Genomic DNA, 21,713 nt, shown 5'->3' with positions numbered 1-21,713 from the left:
TTTTTAAAGACAGTTCTTTGTTACAGAGCCCATTATGAATCTGCTTGGAATGTTAGAAGGCCTAAGTGACATGCAGCATTGTTCTGCTGTCTGATGGACATTGTGGTATTGCATAGGAGTCTGCAGAAGCCTGTAATCTGTACATCTCCTTTTGTGGAGGGGATAAGACCTTAACTGATGGCATTGCGAAATGTGTTCAAAATTGCACCAAGCTGATTTTTGGATGCCATTTTGGATGCTATCATTCTCTGTAGCTGACTTACCTTGATCACTGCTGAGGTGTCTTTGAGGGGTTCAGAAGGCTCACAAATGGAAATAAAAGAAGTAACATTCTTTGTGTTGATAAAATGGTGAGGTTAAAAGTTTATCTCCACGAGGCATCTAATCTCTCTCTCCTTGTGCACTCAAACAAACACACCTTGGGCATAATCATTCCTGGAATATGCTTATCTAATGTGAATTGTTGTAGGTAGGCAGTGGTGGGTGGCGGATGGACCAGGGATGGGCCTGGTCCAACGGGAGACTAGTTCCTCTCACTAGATGTACTGTCTGTCCACCATTCTGATCTCTCTGAGTGCCTGCATTGGACGCTGGGATCACAAGAACAGAGGTCATTCACACAACCGAAAAATGGGGAGGAGACTCCACAGGACTGTGAGCTGTGTGTGCTCCCAATATTTGGTTGTGTGGGAGCAAACAACTAGGTAGGATAAGTAATTGTGTGGAATCAAGGTATGCATAGATAGATACCAGCAACAGTCACTGGAGGTACTGTGCTGGGGGTAGATAAAGCCAGTTACTCTCCTGTGGCTAAATAAAGAGAATCACCACGTTAAAAGGTGCCTCTTTGCCAAGTTAGCAGGGGTGTCATTCATCATGCCCGAATGCCCTCTACCAACCCACAGAGTCAACGTGGTTCCCTGGTATACAGAAGAGTTATGGTGATGAAGTGGGTCAGTAGAACATAGAACATAGGAAGCTGCCATATACTGAGTCAGACCTTTGGTCCATCTAGCTCAGTATTGTCTACACAGACTGGCAGCGGCTCCTCCAAGGTTGCAGGCAGGAATCTCTCTCAGCCCTATCTGCTGAGAGAGATGCTGCCAGGGAGGGAACTTGGAACCTTCTGCTCTTCCCAGAGTGGCTCCATCCCCTGAGGGGAAGATCTGACAGTGCTCACACATCAAGTCTCCCATTCAAATGCAACCAGGGTAGACCCTGCTTAGCTAACGGGACAAGTCATGCCTGCTACCACAAGACCAGCTCTCCTCTCAGTAGACAAGCTAAGTCCAGAAAATTCTAAGTGAATATGACCAAATGCAGGCTAGAGTTCACATTAGGGCCTGTTGGGTGGTGGTGATGTCCGCAAATACTTCCTACTTCACCACCGTCATTGTTTTCGCTGAATGTCATCCAGCGAAGCTCTTTTGAGTGGTTCTGAGACTCCTAAGTGAGAACCCCAAAGACCATCAAACTGAGCCCTCATCAGACCACTGTGTTCAGTTTGTTCACATTTCATAGTTGTTCATATCTGCGCTGACTTGGATGCTGAGCTTTTTGCAGAACCAGAACTACCAATGCACCATCTGGTCTTGTTAGACTGGGTGCATTTCAGATAGTGTTGCCTGAGGAAGTGGACAGATTGTTTGGAAAGCTGCAACCTTCCAGTTGAGTGCTCAACTCTTACCCATCATAGTTAGTGAACGCCGCTAGGGAGGGGTTGGAGCAAAGGCTGGTGGGGGTGGTAAATGCCTCCCCGAATCATTCGCTGTTAACTTATGCTTGCAGACCAGGGCTGCACAACCTTAGCTCTACAGCTGTTGAACTAGAGTTCCCATCATCCCCAGCCACAGAGTGGTCAATAGTTATGGATAATGGGAGTTGTAGTCCAGCATCGGCAGGAGGGCTGAAGCTGTGCAACCCTGTGGTAGACCTTAGGCAAACTTTATGTCCTACATAAGATGTGCAGCTCCAAAGTGCCCCTGAGGTGGGAAAAGAAGGAAAGAGGCTCTGATGGCTGGAGTAGGCTGATGCAATCAAATACATAGGCCTGTTACAGTTACATCCACATCCAAACTTACCCTTAATGAGACGAGTATAGGAGAATTTCCTGCCAGAAAAGCAGGACATTTCTCTCTTCTGTCGAGAGAGGAACTTTACATGTACATATGAAATTAAATTTAAAATATCCAACCCACACTGTTTTAATATTTTTTCTATTATTGCAAGTAAGAAATCAAAATGGCAGATTCTCCCCCTGCTTTTGCTAAAATCTTTGGCTTGCAACTACAATTTACAAAGCCTGGGGAGGATGCAAAGTGGTTGCCTTCCTTCAACTTGCATTAGATTCCTCAGGAATTAAGGGTGCTGGTAAATACCTCCTTGTAAAATGAGATGATCCATCATGTTTCCTTCCCACAATGTTATAACCAATAAAATGGCAACCTGCAGATGACGCAACAGCCTCTTGATGCTACTTGGCTGTTTTCACTGTCAGGTCTGTGGTTTTGGCATCTCATGATAAAACGCTCCATAAATGCTTTAAAATCAAACGGTAGAAGAAATAATAACATGACTCGGAGTATTGCTATCTCCTTGTTAAAAATAAACAAGCAATATAATACTGAGGAGCTAGCACACATGCAGAGGCTGTACAAGATTTTTTGTAGCATTTCAATAAGCTACGCTGAGCAACAGCAATTGACTTTGGGTAGCAAGGCAATGGAGGACAGAGTGTAGGTAGAGCTGAAGGTGCTCTGCATGGATAGAGATAAAATCCATTCTGCAACAAGAAAAATCTGAATTCTGTGATTTTGGTACATTATGCAAATGTGCAGGATTTCTCTTATTGTGCATAGTTTTGCTTCTGTGATGTGGGGAAGGGGGGCAATGAGCTCCAAATTACACTGGAACTTATTCAAGAAGAAAGTTCACATGATCCTCAATAGGGTAGAACCAGCATCCTACCCTAGTTTGGGAGCTGTGTGTACTCCTGATTTGTGACCAAGTACAAGGGGGAAAGCAAGGTTGGAAAGGGAGGAAATAATCCCCTGGGACTGAGGAGCTGGGTCGAACAGTGATTCCTCCTGCCTCCACCAAGTGATGGATACAAGAGCTGGATAGGACAACCCCATCTTCTCCCAAATGATCACTACCACCCCCTCCAACCATGCGGTTTTCCTCTTGCATGATCACACAGCTCATGAGCTGGGGTAGGATGCTGGTCCTACCCTAATATATGTAATTCACCTAATTATTAGGAAAATGAGCTGAATAACTCCTCCTACCTCTGAAATGGTGCCAGGCATTGTCTCCACATCCAGAACGAAGATACCAGATATATCTTGAAGAAGGGACACCAGTTGCTTAATGTATTAACATCCGAGCAAGCAAAATCGCATGCTTCCCCAATTCTTTCTGCAAGGCAGGTGCCTCCCTCTGAGGTGAGCATTAAGAGGTTAAACACCCTGGCTCAAAGCCCTGGTTCAGTCCAAGACTGACCCCTGTTCTTCTCTGCCAGCCCTTAAAGGTGCCGAGGAGGCACCGGGCATCATCAGCTGTTGAGCCATTGAGATCAATGAGGCTCCCGGCACCCAGAAATGGTGCCTCTTGCACTTTCCCTTCAGTATAAGAGCACTGAGAAATCAGCATGAGTAAGCTTCCCATTGCAAAATGATGGCTCTGGTTGCTCACCAGTGTTCCCTGCATTTCTCCTCCATCCCCTGTCCAGACTGTGTGCCTGTTCGTTGTAAACAAAGGCATTCTGCCTCTCCCCCCACCCTCTGCCCACTGATCAGTGTCATTGGTGTGGGGAAACCCTTTTGCCACCCCCAACCTAGCAAAAAAAAACCCCATACCAGCCACTGGCTCGCCCGACATAGGCCAGCATGGGAGGCACAAGCACTTCCATAGGGACCCCAGTCATGCTCCCAGTTGGTTCCCTCCATAGGCCATTACTGTGCTTTCCTGTGGTGGGAGAATTTAACACACCCAGCCTGTGCATTCCCTTTGACTTAAAAAAATCAATTAATCAGATCCACCCCTATGCATTTGGGGAAGATCCAGGTTGAAACAGACAATTCCGTTGTCATATGAGCTAGTTTGGTTCTCCCTCTTGCTGACTTCTTTGTGTATAAAAAGAGTTACTCGAAGGTTGAAGCAAGCTGGAAGTGCAGGAAATAATTAGAAGCTCTTAACTCACCTCTGCTAGATCTCCAGAGAAATGATCGTGTACTACACAGCAGCAGAAGAGTCATTAGCTTAAATTGGCGCAGCTCAGAACCTGCAGCAAACACAAAAGAGCCTGTGTAGCACAGTCGCTAAACATAGGAGCCAAGAAGCCCCCAATTCAACATTTCCCCAAACTGTTGAAGGCAGCACACTCTGGCCCAGCAGAGAAGGCTCATGGTAATGCCCTTCCAGTCATGGGACTGGCACCAGCGTGTCTCGGAAGCACTCGTATCTGGTAGTACCACCTGAAGAATGTCTTCTGGGAAGACTGGACCTTGGGATTATGTGCACCCAACACCATGCCCATGGCAACTTTTGTGAGCCACATGCATGATGTACATGCAGTTTGCCCAAATCCATGCATTCCGCTCCCCTCCCAAAGTGGATTGGAGGAATAAGCAGATTGGGTGAATGCATACATGTTTATGTGCAAACATCTTAGTTCATTAGAGACATCATTCATATGGTGCCACCAGATGCAAATTGGTGCATCTCTGGCAATTTTCAAAAAACACCTGAAAACCCATCTTTTCGCCTAGGCTTTCTCAGTTTCCTAAAGATTTTTTGGGTTTTAATCTCTGGTTTATTTTTAAATTGTTTTTATGTTTTTTTGTATATGTTTTAACTTTTTTTATGCTATTGTTAACCGCCCAGAGATGAAAGTTTGGGGCGGTGTACAAATTTGATTAAATACATACATACATACATACATACATACATACATACATACATACATAATAAGCGTCTGAGATGTGTTAGTGACAGTTCCATGACTGGAAGGGCATCACCAAGGGCAAAAATATATCTCGGCTGGGAGGCATCTTGGCTCACATGTTGAGAAAAGATTGCTTCCATTTCACAGAAGGAAACTGGTTTGATCTTCTGCTCCAGGAAAGTCACTATGCAAAAGCCCTCTTCAGACGCTACGAGCTAAAGCGGTGCTTGTGGTTTCAGCGCGGGAAGCGGAGAGGCCGTCCTGCCCCACTGCTGTCACTCACCCCCTCCTGCTGGCCACTTACAGTTACAGCTCCATTTGTCTGAAGGAGATAACACTGTAACCATGACGGCCAGTGCTTCTGTGAGTGGCAGCCTTGGGCGATCCTAGTTGCTGATTATAGAACTGCCAGCCGTCATGTTTATGCACTTCCCCCTTCAGATAGGAACATAGGAAGCTGCCTTCTACTGAGTCAGACCATTGGTCCACGTAGCTCAGTATTGTCAACACAGACTGGCAGTGACATCTCCAAAGTTGCAGGCAGGAGTCTCTCTGAGCCCTATCTTGGTGATGCCAGGCAGGGAACCTGGAACCTTCTGCATGCAGATGCTCTTCCCAGAGCAGCCCCATCCTCTAAGGGGAATATCTTACAGTGCTCACACATAGTCTCCCATTCAAATGCAAACCAGGGTGGGCCCTGCTTAGCTAAGGGGACAATGCATGCTTGCTAGCACAAGACCAGCTCTCCTCTAACCAGCTGCAACCATAAGTGGCAGGCAGAAGTGGGTGGGACTTCCTCCTTGCTTTCCACGCTGAAACTGCGAACACTGTTTGTGCTCATAATGTCTGATGAGGGCTAAAGCCAATGGCTGTTACCTCTGCTCTTTCTAACTCATTTGCTCAGTTGTAACTCCTATCTCTACTTCAGTCCCAATTCTTCCCAAAGCCCATCTCCCTTTCTGTACATATTACTCTTACACCTGTAGTCAGAACACACTGCTGTGTTAAGGCAGATGTCTCAGACAGTGAGAAAAGAGAAGTCTTGTTTGGTCTAGGACCGTAAATAAAACTTGACTTGACTTGACTTGAGAAGTCCAACGTGGAGCTTTGTTAAGGTGACAATAGCATCAGCAGCATCATCTCTGCAGTTGTTGATCGCTTCCAGTCACCAAAGCAGGTACCCACTAGGGATGTGCAAAATGTTTCAACGTCAAAATGTTTCGATTCAAAATGGGGCATTTCGAGCTTGAAACACAACACCCTTTAAATAAAGCACCTGTCTTCTGCTCCATTTCCATTTCCATTTTTCCAGAACCCCATTTCAATTAGGAATGTTTCAGTGTTTCAAGCACCATTTTGGAGGCCTGTATTTCCCTTGCTGATTGGTTTTCTGGCACTGGCTTCTCATTGACTTGCAATCCTGGGGGGGCGGGTAGGGGAAAGGTTAAAAATGTGTTTAAATTTGCCTGATTTCCCATTTCTTTTGTTGGTTGGGTGGTAAGTAGCACCCCTCAGGCCCTAACACTCAACCCACTGTGTTGCCCCTAGGAGCTATCCATGGGGAACCATGGGGTGTTTCAATTTCCCCCACTATTCCCTATGGCCGAAACACTCGAGGCTTTTCAAGTTCTGTTTTGTAAACACAACCAGGTTGACCATTGTTTTGACAAAATGTTTTGTCCATCTGCATTTTGCTTTGAACTTGAAACAAAATACAAAATCAGTTTCATGTACATCCCGAATACCCACAGGTTTCTGAGAGAGTGAGTGAGAGACCACTAAAAGGGTGGTCTTTTTAAATTATCCTGATTGTGTCGAAAGCCTCCTGTCAGGATAAATCCTTCTGTACAGTGTCATAGATGTTTACCGGGTAGAGAAGTAGGAGAATACATTAGTGCTCTTCATATACTATTGTGGCCTGGAAGCGCTGGAACGGACAAAGGTGATTAATGGGAAAGTTTGAGTTAACAAAGTGGAGTCGTCTCCCATTAGATGAAAACGAGTTCTCCTCTTTTGACCACCAGCCAGCTGGGGCCGGTAAAATTGAGAGCAACTCTCTTCTTCCCTTCTTTGTAAACTAAAGTATGTAAAGATAATTTAAATTTGTTTAAGCTTCTCATCCCTGCTCCTCGACTGCTTTAGCTCAGTCTGCCATCCATGTGGCTTTGTTGCCAGAGCTTTGTATACTTTGTGCTTTGAAAAACCTGAAATGTTCAGGTCAATCAAACTTCTGTGGCAAAAATATTTAAATCATAAAACCTGTATGAATTGGACTGTATTTTTGGACCCTCTATCGTAAGTTCTCTCCCAGAATATGCTGTTTGGAGGCACCTCGCTGAGTTCAGTGTGAGTTGCTAGCCTTGTCATGCTTCCAGTTTGCCCATGCTTTCCTTCCCAGTGTAGCTAGATATTAAATCCCTGAGTGCATATTCCCATGAGTGAACACCCATGCAGCAGCATAAGTTGCTTGCTGGTGGCTGTGTGACAAGCTCGACCAGAGGCCCCTGCTAATGTGCGTGTGTGTCAGTGTGTGCTGGCCACATACTCTGTGTAAGACCTCATATGCAAGAGGTGTGGCCACCAGCAGCAAGATGGGTGAGATGCCCATCCGCTTGCAGCACGTCCGTTCATTCACCATGAACGGTGAATGAAGAGGGACAAGCATCAGCAGAGCACCAAAGGTGTGGGGGAAAGAGGGTGGCTAGTTTCTGGTGGCACCCAGGAGTGCTCAGGGCTACAGCAGCTGGGGGATGCTTGTCCTTCCCTGATCAATGGTGGCTATGCAGCTGCACCCATGTACATGCATATATAAAAGGATGCAACTGTAGCTTCGTGTTGAAGCATTGGCTTTGCATGCCGAAGGACCCAGGTTTTGGACTGAATGAGTGCTGTAGTCACCTCCGGTGCAGAGACACAGCAAAGCTATCTCACCCAAGCAGGGATGCATGCCAGAGAAGTAAATCAGACAAAAGAGAAGCAGGCAGACGCTTTGCAGGTGTGTGCACTTTGGGTTCGCAGGACTCTTGGATTATGGAATTAATGCACTACTTACAGCACTCTTAACAGTTCTATTGCAGCATACTAGTGAGATACCACATTTACCTTGTTAATTTCTGGCATCAAAAGCTAGGGGAAAAAACAAGTCTGGACTAGAGTAATGGATGAGAAGTTAGAGAAAGGGGGATCTCGTTTTCTAAAAAAAGCTTCACCCCACAAGTAGGGGATCTCATTTCTGGCACAAACCGTTAGGGAAATAAACCAGTCTAGAGCAGGGTAACGGATGGAAAGTTAGAGAAAAGGGGTCCTCTTTTTCTAAAGACCACCAGCACCGCCCCACAAGTAATATTCTCTCACGGCAACCGCTATTCAGCTTGCAGCAGTTCAGTGACACCGGGCTTGGTGGTGGAGTTATTTGTGTTTTATTGGAGCTTATTCATTGTCAGTTGAGTTCACTGTTTGGAATGTTTAAGAGAAATGTCATTCATCTGCGTTAGGCTCCGGAGAGCTCACGGTCTGCTGCTCCTAAGAACTGTTGCACCAGGTAGCCACTTAGCCAACAGGGTGTGCAGAATGTTCACTTTGGGCCTCATGGCCTGTGACTGGGGCCTGAGCTCGTGAGCCAGCTGGTGGCACTCTGCGCTCAAGCTCCAGAGCCCTCTTGGGACACAGAAGGCAGCAGGCATGTATAGTGTGGTCCCCAGTGGCTGAGAGGCAGTATGAGGTCCCTGGATTGATCAGGCACAATAAATGATAGCATTTTAAAGTGGGATCCTTCCATTCCAACCTACTGCTCCAGGCAAGAAACTGCTACAGCATTCTTGACAGATGATTACCCAGCCCAGTGGTTCCCAGCCAGGGTTCCTCCAGATGTTGCTGAACTACAACTCCCATCACCCCCAGGCACAGCTGGGAATGAGGGTAGTTGTAGTTCAGCAACATCTGGACCAACCCTGGTTGGGATCCACTGGTCCAGCCTGAACCTGGAAACTTCTAGCTAAGGAGAACCCACCAGAGCATGAGGCAGACTGTTCCACCAACGCAAGGCTCCTACCATTAGGAAATTCTTTCTAATACCTAGCTTGAATCTGCTTTCTTGTAATTTCAATCCATTGGCTCACACCTGCCCTCAGGTGCAATCAAGTCTCCTCCTCCTCCTGCGTAACAGCCCTTCAGGTTCTTCAAAGATGGCTGTCTTTACCACGCCCCCCCCCCTAGTCTTCTTCTGTCCAGATGAAACATACCCAGCTCCTTCAACCCTCCCTCATAGACCTCGGTCCCCAGACTTCTCAGCATCTTAGTTGGCCTTCTCTGGACCAATTCCAGGTTATCAATGTCATTCCTAGAATGCAGTGTTCCAAGCAAAATCTAACCAGTGCAGGACAGAGTGGAACAATTACTTCTCATGATCTGGACACTGCCTCTTCTGTTAACACACTCCAAGATTGCATTAGCTTTTTTTAGCAGCTGGATTGTATTGCTGACTCAGGTTCAAATTGTAGTCCACTAAAACACCTAGGTCCTTGAAGGATCCAAATAATTGGAGACTTGCCTTCTGCACCCAGGAGCAAGACAGTGGCTGCATTCCCACCTAACGCGGAACCACAGTGGAATGGGCCTGCAATTCTGTGGACTACAGGCCCATGACAATGACGCGTGATGATGAAACCAAGGATTCAGGTTTGGAACTCCAATCTGAACCCTCAGGTTGTAGTGAGTTTTGTCACTACAACTGGAGGTTACAGGCAGCCTGTGGCACGTCTGGATTCGGAACCACAGGCTGCTTGCCCTGGAACCGGAGTGTGGATCAAGCAAGAAGGGAGCCCACACAGCCAGCTCCCTTTCCTCTCTGTGGTCTCGCTGACTGCAGAGAGACCGCTCTCCGTTACATCCAAATTTGGATGGGAAAACGGGGAGGGGGTGCAGAACCACGGGTCCATCCATGTTACATGTGAATGCGGCCAGTTGTTCCAACAACTTACTTTAAAAAACTGTACTGGATAACATAAATGCTAGGCTAGGATCTTTTATGGGCTTTTATGGAGACATCTGTGTGATTGGGGATTGCTGTGGCTGCTGTCATATAACATGTAAAATTGGACCAATATATCTTCCGGTGCATATTAAATTGTGTATAGTGCCCTGAATCTGTAAAGCACTGCCATACTCTGATGTGTCCAGACAGCCTTGGTTTTAGCACTAATTCTGATAATACTTTGCAGCCCATTCATGTCTGTCATGCAAAGCCTGAACTTATCCCCCTAGATCTACAGTGCCTGATAGCTCTTTACGTTTATTGCCTGAATGGCATTAAATATATAAAACCAAGGGTGCAATGTGGCCAAAATTAAGCATTTGAAAACTTCATTGATTTTGATGGGATAATTTGAGCACATCTTTCCATTGAAGTCAATGGGATTTAACAGTGCCTAACAGTGCGGCTGGATGGGACCCAGAGCATTCAAAAATGCTTAACGTCGCCGGCAATGATATTTTACTTACACAGACCCGCCACCGTCTTTAAGTGTGTTGCTAACCATCTATATTGCTCTCCTTGTGGTCGTCGGCAAGAGCAGCAATTTGGAACAGAAGTTCAGCTGCTGTTCCTTCCTGTTGCCGACACGCCGGGCAAAATGCAGACAGGCAATCAAGGATATTGCCGGAGATGGAACCCTCTTCTCTCTAGCCTGTAGCCGCATGAACTGCCTGGCTTGGAGGGGGTCGTATCCATCATTGTAGTCTGGCTGCTTCTCGTGGTGGGCCACTTAGCCATCGGTGAACTAATCTGTTTTGCTCTTGCAGACATGTGAATATGTGACTCCCTCCAGGTGTATTATGCCCGATATAATACAAGAAGTGCAATTAGGGAAGGTGGCAGAGGAAGCCTTGAATGCTCACAGCAATACAGCATTCTAAACCTGGAGCATACTGGAAGGTAGCCAGCTTCCCATGCATTTGGGCCTCGGCTCCCATTGGCCTGGGTAGCTATTGCTGTTATTCGGCTGTTGATTGAGAATCATTGTTAATAATAAGCCCACATGGAAATGCATAGGGTTTTGAGGATTCCTCTCCCATCAGGCCCAATAAAAGCTGCTCCTGAGGGGTCCTTTTCCAGACTGGTAACAGATGGCAAGCGGGTGAGTCATGCTGCAGAGGGCACTGCTTTGGCATTCTGATGAAAGGTCTCCTTTCTGCACTAGCCATAACTAATGGATTGTTGATCAATGCACTGTCTGCTGTTTAATGAAGCCTGCTGGTGAACACCTGAAATGGGCTTCTTCTGAGTCAGGTCGTCGAGCTTAGGATGATCTGCACTGGGGGTTCCCCAAAAAGTGTTAACTGTAACAGGGATTTTGTGATGTTGTTGTTGTTGTTGTTGTTGTTACATTTATATCCCGCTCTTCCTCCAAGGAGCCCAGAGCAGTGTACTACATATTTGAGTTTCTCTTTCACAACAACCCTGTGAAGTAGGCTAGGCTGAGAGAGAACTGACTGACCCAGAGTTACCCAGCTAGTTTCATGGCTGAATGGGGATTTGAACTTGGGTCTCCCCGGTCCTAGTCCAGTTGACTACAGCTCCCAGAATCCCCAGCTGCAATCCCCAGGTGGCTAGGCTGAGAGAGAAGTGACTGACCCAGAGTTACCCAGCTAGTTTCATGGCTGAATGGGGATTTGAACTCGGGTCTCCCCGGTCCTAGTCCCGTTGACTACAGCTCCCAGAATCCCCAGCTGCAATCCCCAGGTGGCTAGGCTGAGAGAGAAGTGACTGACCCAGAGTTACCCAGCTAGTTTCATGGCTGAATGGGGATTTGAACTTGGTCTCCCCGGTCCTAGTCCAGTTGACTACAGCTCCCAGAATCCCCAGCTGCAATCCCCAGGTGGCCGAGGATTCTGGGAATTGTAGTCAACAACAACATCTGGGAATGCCTGTTACAGGGAACACTATTGCCAACCAGTGGTACTCCAGATGCTGCTGAACTACAACTCCCATCACCACCAGCCACAATAAATTATAGCTGGCGATGATGGGAGTTGTAGTCCAGCAACATCTAGTGTACCACTGGATGGGAACCCTTGGTCTGCTCTGACTGGCAGCAACTGTCCCAGATCTTGGATATAGGCCTTTCCCAGCCCTCCTAGAATATGCCAGGGATCAAGACTGAGACCTTCTGCACGCAATATATGAGTTCTACCCCTGAGCTATGGCCCTTCCCCAAAATTAGAAAGGGCCCAGTGTATCTGTATTTGGAGAAACTACCTCTACCCAGGAGCTTCTCATTAGCTAAAAGTGGATTGGATAAGTGTCCTACCTGGCTTTGGGATCTGTGTGCACTTCCCATTTTTGTCCGTGTGTTTCCAAAAATCTAGGCAGGAGGTGGTGAAAGTGGTTGGGTGGGAGCCAGGTGTTGGATTGGACAGCACAATCTTGTCAACTAGTTGTACTCAACATAAGATCGAGGGTGGCGGAAAAGCCATCTGACCCTGCACTTGGCTCTCAAACTATAGGGGTGTGCATGAACCATTCGATGCTCAACCAGTTGGCCTCAAAACAGGCTGGTTTGGCAGCTTGATCATGAACTGAACTGGGGTGGTTTGCTCCATGATCGAACTGAATCAAGCCTGGTTCAGGCGAACCGATTCAGCATCGCAGGGCAGCCAGGAGGGGTGCAGCGAGAAAAGTAATTTAAAGTCCTTACCAGCCTGGTGCAGCTGCTGGCACCACCACTCCCCCCTCCTCGATGCAGCTCAAGCATGCGGCGTTCCTTGCTTAGCAAGCTGCCCACACACCACCGGCTTGCTAAACAGGGATAGCCACACACGTGGGCTCTGCCGAGGACAAGGGGCGGCAGCACCGGCAGCCGCACTGGGCTGTTAAACTCTTTAAACTACTTTTCTTGCCACTGCCCCAGCTGCCCGTTAATGGATTACTCCACCTCTTTACTTGTAAAGAGGGATCCTCACCAAATTCCCCTTTACAAGTATAGCTACTCAAAACACCTAATTGGTTCGGTCAAACAGACCGGACAGTCAGTTCGACCGAACCGGTTTGGTGACAGATGGTTCAGTTCAAATATGGCCCAAATTCAAACCAAACTGTGAGTTCTGGCTTGTGCACACCCCTACCACACTATCACTCCCCCCTTCCAACCTAAGTGTTGCAAGCATATGCCCCCAAAACGGGCCATGTCCAGCTCCCAAAGCCAGGTAGGATACTTGTGCCACCCACTTCTTGCTTGTGAGAACCCACCCTATCGATCTCGATCTCCTTTCCTCCAATCAAATGAGTGTTTTGGGCCCTGTCAGGCTGGGGAAAAAACAACCCCATGAGTCTTCAGTTCACCATAGGGATGTCAGGCTCCTGCACCACCATCATTTGTGCCCAAGGAAAGAGATGCAGGGATTCCTCATACTCATAGGTGTTCTTGTGGTGCTCCCTGCTCCCTAAAGACGGGGGTGGCCAACCTGAAGCACTCCAGCAATTGCTGGAGTTAAAAATGTGGCTGAGGCTCATGGGATTTGTGGCCAAAAACATAGCTGGAGTGTCTCAGGCTGGCCACTCTGGCTAGACATGCTCAGAGATCAGGCTTCCTTGTTGATCTTGCAACTCCTCTCAGCCAAGAACGTTTTCCATAAATCCCACTGACCCTTCACAAGTGGTGGGTTCCTTTAGATTTACACTAGTGGAATGCATGGAAGTTTGTCCAGGGGCTGCTTGGAACATTGCTTGGAACATTGCATTCATAGTGGGCAGCCAGGAAAATCTCAGCTCTCAGCCTCCGACCGCCAAGAGACAAACACATTTTGGAAAATGCATTCATCTTCATTAACTAAAACAAGATATTATTTCCAGTGTGTGCAGGGTGGTTGTTTATTATTGAAAGAGCATACCTGAGGAGCCCATTTGGCCATCTATCATACCCTAGAGCAGAGCTCTGTAAACAGCACATAAACACACGAGAAGTAATTCTAGCTACTGAGGGCGGCTTAGCCAGTTCATTTGCAAACCATGGTTCATGGGCCAGAGCTTTTTCGTGCATAGCTTTTTCGCCATTCTTCAGGAAGTCTCTTTCTAAGACTTCATGTTGCTAGTTGGGGAGATCCAGTCACCCCTTCCTGAAGCTGAAACACAGCCCTGGCCTCCCACCAGTGAGAGCCTCAGTGGGGGAGAGCTGGTCTTGTGGTAGCGAGCATGACTTGTCCCCTTTGCTAAGCAGGGTCCACCCTGGTTTTCATTTGGGTGGGTACCTACATGTGAGTACTGTAAGATGTTCCGCTTAGCGAATGGGGCCATCACTCAATGAAAGAGCGCGTGCATCTTTGGTTCCAGGTTCACTGGCATTGCATGATGACTCTAATGGCCTCTTCATTTGCTAGCCCAGATAGGCATTTGGGAGGCCAGGGTGGTGATTGGAGGAGCCCCTGCTGCCACACCGAATGTCTCCCCCACCACCCTGACCACCTTACTTATTCAGGTAAATGCTACTTTCCCTTGCCCCCCCCCCATTAGTGTATGGGATTATTTGTAAGGATCCTTGCTGGATTCCCCTTTACAAGTATACCCCGCAAGCTAGATTGCAAGCCGGTTCTTCAATCCAGGAGCTGGTCAGATTCTAACTCAGACTGATACCCGACTTTGGGGGCTGGTCAGGTTCAAACTCAGACCTCCTAAACTGGGTTGACTTGATGTTGGGCATGGCTCGAAGCAAGCCAACTCACACATCCCTGCGGGAAGTGACTCATGCCTAAAACCTTGGAGAACTTCTGCCAGTCAGTGTATTCAAGTAATACACTAGGTGGAGCAATGGCCTGACCTGGTATGGAATCTCTACTTCCTCACATATAAGCATCTGGGTTGGAGGACAGAAGTTCTCAACCTTCGGTCCCCAGATATTTTTGGATGATAACTCCCACCATCCTCAGGCACGCTGGCCTCTGGCTGTTGTGGCTGGGGATTATGGGAGTTGTAGTCCAACAGCATCTGGGGACCCAAGGTTGGGAACCTCAGTATAGAGAATAAACCTGGACCCAGCAGATCTGGACTGAGCTCATTCAGTAACCTTGGGCTGTCATTCCAATCTCTCAACCTTATCTACCTCAAAGGGCTGAGATCCTTGAGGAAGGATACAAATGCAATGTCCGACAAAACCAAACCCGTGGCTGTAAACCCAAGAACTTCTGTAGGTCCTGATGTTCAGTTCTGGACTTGATTACTCACAGTGCCAGATTGCTTCACAAACCAATTCATAATTGAGTCTGAATCTGCTGTCTGGACTGCCTGCCTCCAAATCAACCCCCACTTAACTGCAGGAAATCAACACACCCACAACTATCTGGCCTAAATAGAAGATAAACACAATGCAGCTGAGAAGCAACGGATTCAATTTCCTGAAGGAAAAAGGCATGATCTTCCAGGGTCTGATGTGTAAGCAACATTGTTTGCAGATCATGTTCACATTTGAGCATGAAAGTCCAGGGTTTTGCTCTAAGGCAGAGGTTCTCAAATCTGGCCCCACAGATGTTGTTGGACTACAACTCCCAACATCCCCAGCCACCATGGTGAAGCCATAGTGGCTGGGGCTGATGGGAGTTGTAGTCTGACATCATTGGGGGGGCAGGTTTGAGAACACTTGTGCTAAGGCTGGGGTAGGCCAGATAATGCTGAACTACAACTCGCATCAGCCCTGGGATGATGGGAGCTGTAATTCTCCAACATCTAGAGAGCCACGTGTTGCCTACCCCTGCTCTGAGGGAGGCCAGCTGTGACAGACAGTGCCTGCTAGACATGCACTCACAAGGTGGATCCCGTGCCATAAATAGGGATTCCACATCCAGAGGTATGTGACAATTTCTCAAGACTTGAGAACTGTGTTATTGAACAGGAAGCAACAAAGAAACCACCCACCCCCTTACACCGCCTCCTGAACCATGTCAGTGAAGGCACAAACAAGAAGGAGAGTGAAAAATCAAATCTAAAGATGAAGAGGGCAGAAAAACCTCTCTCTACGTATTCAGAAGAAGCTGCCACTTTTGAGAATCCTCCGCATAACTCTTCAAAAGCTCAAAGAAGCTGAATGTGTAGAATGTGTTAAATTCAGCGGAGTGTGAACTAGGCTTTGTGTGGCCAAATCTGCATATAACACAGAACCATGGGTCCACTGGACCCACGGTTACACATCCCCCTGCCCCATTCTCCTGAATGAATTTGTACATTCAGGAGAGCAGTCTCTCTGCAGCCAGTGAGACTACCGAGAGGCAGGGGAGTGGACTGTGCAGACTTACTTTTTGACAGAAGGACAGCCCTCAGAGAGAAATCTTCCTCCCTCTCCCATAACACTAGAACCAGGGGTCATCCCATGAAATTGATTGCCAGGAAATCTAGCAACAGCAAACGGAAGTACTTTTTCACACAATGCATAATCAACTTGTGGAATTCTCTGCCACAAGATGTGGTTACAGCCAACAACCTGGATGGCTTGAAGAGGGGTTTGGAGAACTTCATGGAGGAGAGGCCTATCAATGGCTACTAGTCTGAGGACTATAGGCCACCTCTAGCCTCAAAGGCAGGATGTCTCTGAGTACTAGTTGCAGGAGAGTAACAGCAGGAGAGAGGGCATGCCCTCAACTCCTGCCTGTAGGCTTCCAGTGGCATCTGGTGGGCCACTGTGTGAAACAGGTTGCTGGACTTGGGCCTGATCCAGCAGGGCTGTTCTTATGTTCACAGCCAATTGGGCTGGAGTTGAGGGAGGAGCTTGATCCTTCAGCTCCGGGTCCAAGGCCAGCAACCCACAGTTCCAAATTTAGATGTATTGTAAGCTGCTGGAAACCTCAGGCTGAGGTGACGAAACTTCATTCAACCCGAGGGTTTAGATTGGAGTCATTTGTCAGATTGCAGTCCCAGTCTTGAACCCTCAGTTTTGTTGCCATGCATGACTGCGGTTCTCTGCATTCAGCCATAATATCCATGGAACAAAAGGCCTTTTCAACTGTGGTTCCACATTATGTGCAAATGTGGCCAACATTGGTAAGTCACCAATGGATTCCATTCATATCTGACTGTAGCAGATTAAAGCCTTTGTCTCTGAGCAAGCTCACGTGAGGGGAAGAAAAATGCTGAATCATCCCTGCTGAGATTTCTGGCTCAGGTTTCTCCTAAAACTTTCTTGTAGTTTTTGTTCTAAAAGCTGCCACCACCACCCACTTATCAACAGAGCTTACCCACCATCCCCCAGGCTTGGAGTGGAGAAAAACAGTTTTATTCAAATGCTATAGACTGCTTCCATCTGAGGCTTTCTCAGCTTTTGTTACAGGTAAAAAATACTCAGTAGACTTTAAAAAGCACCCTGGATGAAGTTGGGATAGCACACTTAAAAAAATCATAGTTGCCCAGTTGCAAAGAACTGGTATGTAGAAAAATACAGAAGCACATTTAAATGCTTACAGAGTCTTCTGCAATGCCCTAGGTGTATTCAGCATCAGCTAGTCTTTCTTAGTTTGTTTACATTACAGGTAAACAACAATAGAACAGTATCGGGAATATACAAAGTGCACACAAAAGAAACTAAAAGCCAACACAGAGTCTGACTAAACAAACTTTCCCCTAAACTAACTTCCCAAAGCCAAAGCCCAGGCTCCCTTTTCTTGTACTCACCAAATTCTGGTTGAGAACTCAAGCTTCCTGCCCTCCAGGCTTCCCAAGACCTGCAGACATTCTCCTGCAGCCAGTCCTCATGGCCACATGTCCTCCTCTGCCCCTCCAGCCAGCTTTTCAACAAAGAAAACCTTCTTCCTCCCAACGGCTCACTAGGTTCCACCCACCTGTTGTGCTGATTGGCTGAGCCCTGGAGTTCACCAGCCTGTCAGTCAAGACAGGGTTCCCTTCTGCTTAACTCTTTAGATGGAAGGTGGCTGATCACTATACCAACAAATGAAGCTATCTTAATAAGATACCTTTGGCATATTCAAGCCAATATAGTTAAGAATCTTTGAAAATTCTTTCTCACTGATAAAGCATGGAGGCATTTGCTGACTGGCCATTGTGACAGTCATTCTTCAAAGGATCATGGGAACACACATATCTCTGTGTGTTCTGTCTGGGTGTTCTCTGTGTGTTCTCTGTCTGGGCAATATGTATAATTTGGTGGACAAGTCAGAGTGGAGGCAGAGAATGGGAGAGGAACATGAATGATGTAGAAGTTCCAGACACAATTACAACAAGAAAAGGCTGTTCAGCTGCACATAGTCCTGTTTTGTGATCATGTGTGAGGGAAACAGCATGGCTGGAGAGGGAGGAAGTGATCACCTAGGAGAGGGGAGCTGGGTCAGACAGCTATTTCTCCTACCTCGGTAATTCCTGAGTATGAGAGCTGGGTGGGATGGCACCCTCTGATCCAGTTCCTCTCTCCCAGGTGATCACCTTGCTGTTTCTTCACCTTGCTGTGCACAGCTCCCATGATCATGTGAATGAATCTGATCTCCCCAGCCTTTATCTGCATAATGACAACTCGGATTCTACAAATGCTGTCAGATTCTACTGGCAATTTTGAGATTCTAGGCAGTTTTCTAGGTCTTGCACCCACAGGTGGGTAGGTTGGCTCTCACATTAAAATAAGGTGAAACAAGGAATTTTGTGAATGCTAGTAACAGAGGAATAGGTGCTGGTATTGCTTCCTTTCATTGTTTCTGTTTGTTCATGGCTTTCAAAAGTGCAGCCGTAAAGATATACCTAATTAGAAGATAACTGATTGCCTGGGTGTTTATCGAAGGGGGTATTATTATTCACACTAGTCTTGGGAATGATTTCCCACCAGGTACCAGCTACACATTTTGTATAATTAAAACAATAGCTGTGCCATGAAAGTAGCAGGGTTTCTTTCTCTGTTTATGAGGATTAATGCCTTACTCTGACTTGGTTTGCACTTTGGTGTTTTAGAGTCACAGGGCAACAGAAATAGAGCAGGAAATGAATGTTGCACAGAACTCATGGTGAAACATCACAGCACTAGCCTAAGATCCAATGGACTTGAATAGTCAAAAGCCACCGTGAGAGGCATTGGGGTTTGTGATTACAGATTGCCAGACTCCCAGGGGATGGGGTGGGCTCCTAGCTCTTCTTAGACTCAAGAATGACTGGGTCAGCACCAAAAAGAGGTTAGCCTCAGGAACAGCCAGGGGAGAAGGTGAGTTTGTCACCTGAGTTGTCCTCCTCCTCCTGGCTTGCTGTATTCAGCCAGTTCTCTCTCCTGGAGAACTCCTGGCTCCCATACTCAGAAGCAGTCCCTTAATATTGGCTGCCTTGTCTTTAAATACTCTAGTGCAGAGCTGACAAAGCCTACTTCTAGCTCCACCCCCTTCCTGATCTTGTTTCCTGCCACACCCAACCAGGCTGTCTCCCTGAAACTGTTCCCTGCAGCTCTCCCTGCCTTATCCTCTCAACCCCACCAAGACCCAACCAGCCTGGACCCCTCTCACCTCTGCTGACCCCTGGAGGAAACAGAAGCCCCTTAGGCGGGATGGCATGTCCTCCTCCAGACTCCACAGGGCCACCCAAGCAACCAGGTAACATGGCATCCCGACACAGATTATCAGCAAGATGAATTCTGTGTCTTGTTCCATTTTATAAGTCCCAAGTAGTGGTCTTCTTTTCTTTTTCTTTTTAGGAAGCCAACCTACCTATTTGTATTTTCGCTGCTCTCCTTTGTGATGATATTCCTTCAACATAATAAGTCTCTCGACATGAGCAGTGTGAAGAGCCTAAAGGGCGTTTGCAGGGAGAGCGGGCTTGACCCACTCTCTCCACAGTCAATCAAGGAGCCCTCGCTGGGCGGCCAGATCAGCTGCCCAGATGCTTACTGGATCCATCATGGAGCCCGTTGGGGAGGCAGGGTTTGGGGGCCTCCTGATCCCTGGAAGTCCCAGAATGCCCCGTGAGAGTGTGGGGGGTTTTCTGTGGTGCTTCCCCAGTCATGAGTTGCTGTGGCCCAGAGGCATGCCATGGTGACACATGATCACTTAACCCGCGAAACCTGGGTAAAGCGGAACAACTCCCAAGAGGGTTAGCCTGGTTTCCAGTGCATGTGAGAATAGCCTCAGTGAGGCTATTCTCATGAGCAACTAAGACCAGGCTAGGACAGCTAAGCCCAGGCTTGGTTTCCTGTGAAAACTGCCGAGGGACCTGGGACTCTTGGTGGTGCCTCAGCGGCAACCGCACCTGTGAAGCTTACTGGGTAGCCAAGGTTAAGGGTGAGAGTGTGCCCTTATCTGGCTTAGGTGCTGGCACCACTGACACAGAAGCGGGCTCCTGGACATTGCCCGGGGGGATCCTCACAATGCACTGTGCACTTTTGTGGTGGATTGTGGGATTTCCAGGGGCTGAGATGATGCACCCCGGCCTCCAAACCTTTGCATTTTCTGGGTCAATAGCGGCTCAGCTGGGCACACAATCAGCATGCCCAGCGACTCTGCAAGATTGTCTGCAAGGAAGGTAGACTGCGCTATCCTTCCCCACCACCCGTGCTCAAGCCCTCCCATGGGATTGTCAGAAAGGACTCAGTAAGTTGCTAGCTTTAGCTAAGGGCTCAAGAAAAGATGCATTCATACGGTCCTCGTCAGGATCGGAGGAGCACCCAGCCAAGGTAGGAGAGCTGGGAGCACTTCCGATTGGCAGGCATGTAAACCAAACAACAAGGGAGGAGGAAAGGAGAGTGATCATGTGGGAAGCAGGAGCTGGGTCGGACGCGTGCACACTGCCCAGATTCTTTTCCAAGAATTTTACTGAGTGTAGGGGAAAAGCCATCCTACCTGGCTTTCAGATGATTACTCTCCCCAACACATACCTTGTTCTTTGGTCTGCATGACCGTCCATTGGGAACATGCTTGGCTCTCCTATCTTGACTTGACGCTCCTTCGACCCTCTTGAGTATCATAAGAACCAGCCTGAGGTGTTTTCACTCACAAACACAATGCATCCTAGGACCTGTCACTGCAAGCCTGAATAAAAGCACACACGTATTTTGCATGGTTGCACTGGAACATGGGTTTTGTGGTTTTGAATATATGTAGATTCTGCAGTCTTGTGAGGCTATGAAAGCTTCTTTCTTTGCCTGAATTCTGTTTGCTGCTGTTTTATTGGGTTTCCTTTGTAATGAGATTTTTATGGTTGCATTTTATTGTTGTGTGTTTATTTCTTTGGTTATAAGACACCTTGTTATACCCTGGGTCTGAAAGGCGCAATCTGAAATATTTCAAACAAATAATTAACTGGCAAATTAATTACTTCACTGTTCTAGCACCAGGATATTATGCTCTTGGTTTACCTGATTTCATAGATATGATGAGACTGCTGAAGGTCACCTAGCATGAAAATGTTATAATGCAATATGAAATTGTTAAAATGTTACAAGAGTTCAGATATCATGAGAATACATGATTATCACTGATGGAGTAGGACAAAAATGAAAAGTGCTTGTTCAGGATCAGATTTAAGTAAAGCATGGTAGAGATCAGAAAAAGCCACCAAAATTAGGAAATGTTCTCAAACCAGCATATTCAATCCTTCTCTCTCTCTCTCTCTCTCTCTCTCTCTCTCCCCCTCTCTCTCTGACAGGGGGATGTTGGTAACAAGTCTGATTTAGGGTTTCATCTGTTTGGTGACAAGTTATGTGGTGCACCAGGGATCCCTGCTCTGTCTCACTCAAAGTTGTGACTTTTCTGAGGGTTTGGATTATGTGGGGTTCTGTTTCGAATCTCATCTTAAATGTGATATAAGAAACAG

At 47.2% G+C, this 21,713-nt stretch overlaps 1 protein-coding gene and 1 long non-coding RNA gene across 3 annotated transcripts in view; one reads left to right on the top strand and one right to left on the bottom strand.

The window, feature by feature from the left end:
- The window catches only part of LINGO1 (leucine rich repeat and Ig domain containing 1), an 827,164-nt gene that overhangs the window by 197,567 nt on the left and 607,884 nt on the right, over nt 1–21,713 (top strand). The window lies entirely within an intron of this gene.
- LOC128335086 (uncharacterized) lies at nt 3,277–17,685 on the bottom strand. Its single transcript, XR_008311503.1, has 3 exons — nt 17,592–17,685; nt 4,202–4,282; nt 3,277–3,343 (listed from the first exon to the last, which is right to left on the bottom strand). It is a non-coding gene; the product is annotated as an uncharacterized LOC128335086 (long non-coding RNA).

Source organism: Hemicordylus capensis, chromosome 10, assembly GCF_027244095.1.
Source record: "Hemicordylus capensis ecotype Gifberg chromosome 10, rHemCap1.1.pri, whole genome shotgun sequence".
Taxonomy (NCBI): Eukaryota; Metazoa; Chordata; class Lepidosauria; order Squamata; family Cordylidae; genus Hemicordylus; species Hemicordylus capensis.
Note: the sequence above shows the minus strand (reverse complement) of the source record. Positions and strands in the feature narration are given on the sequence as shown.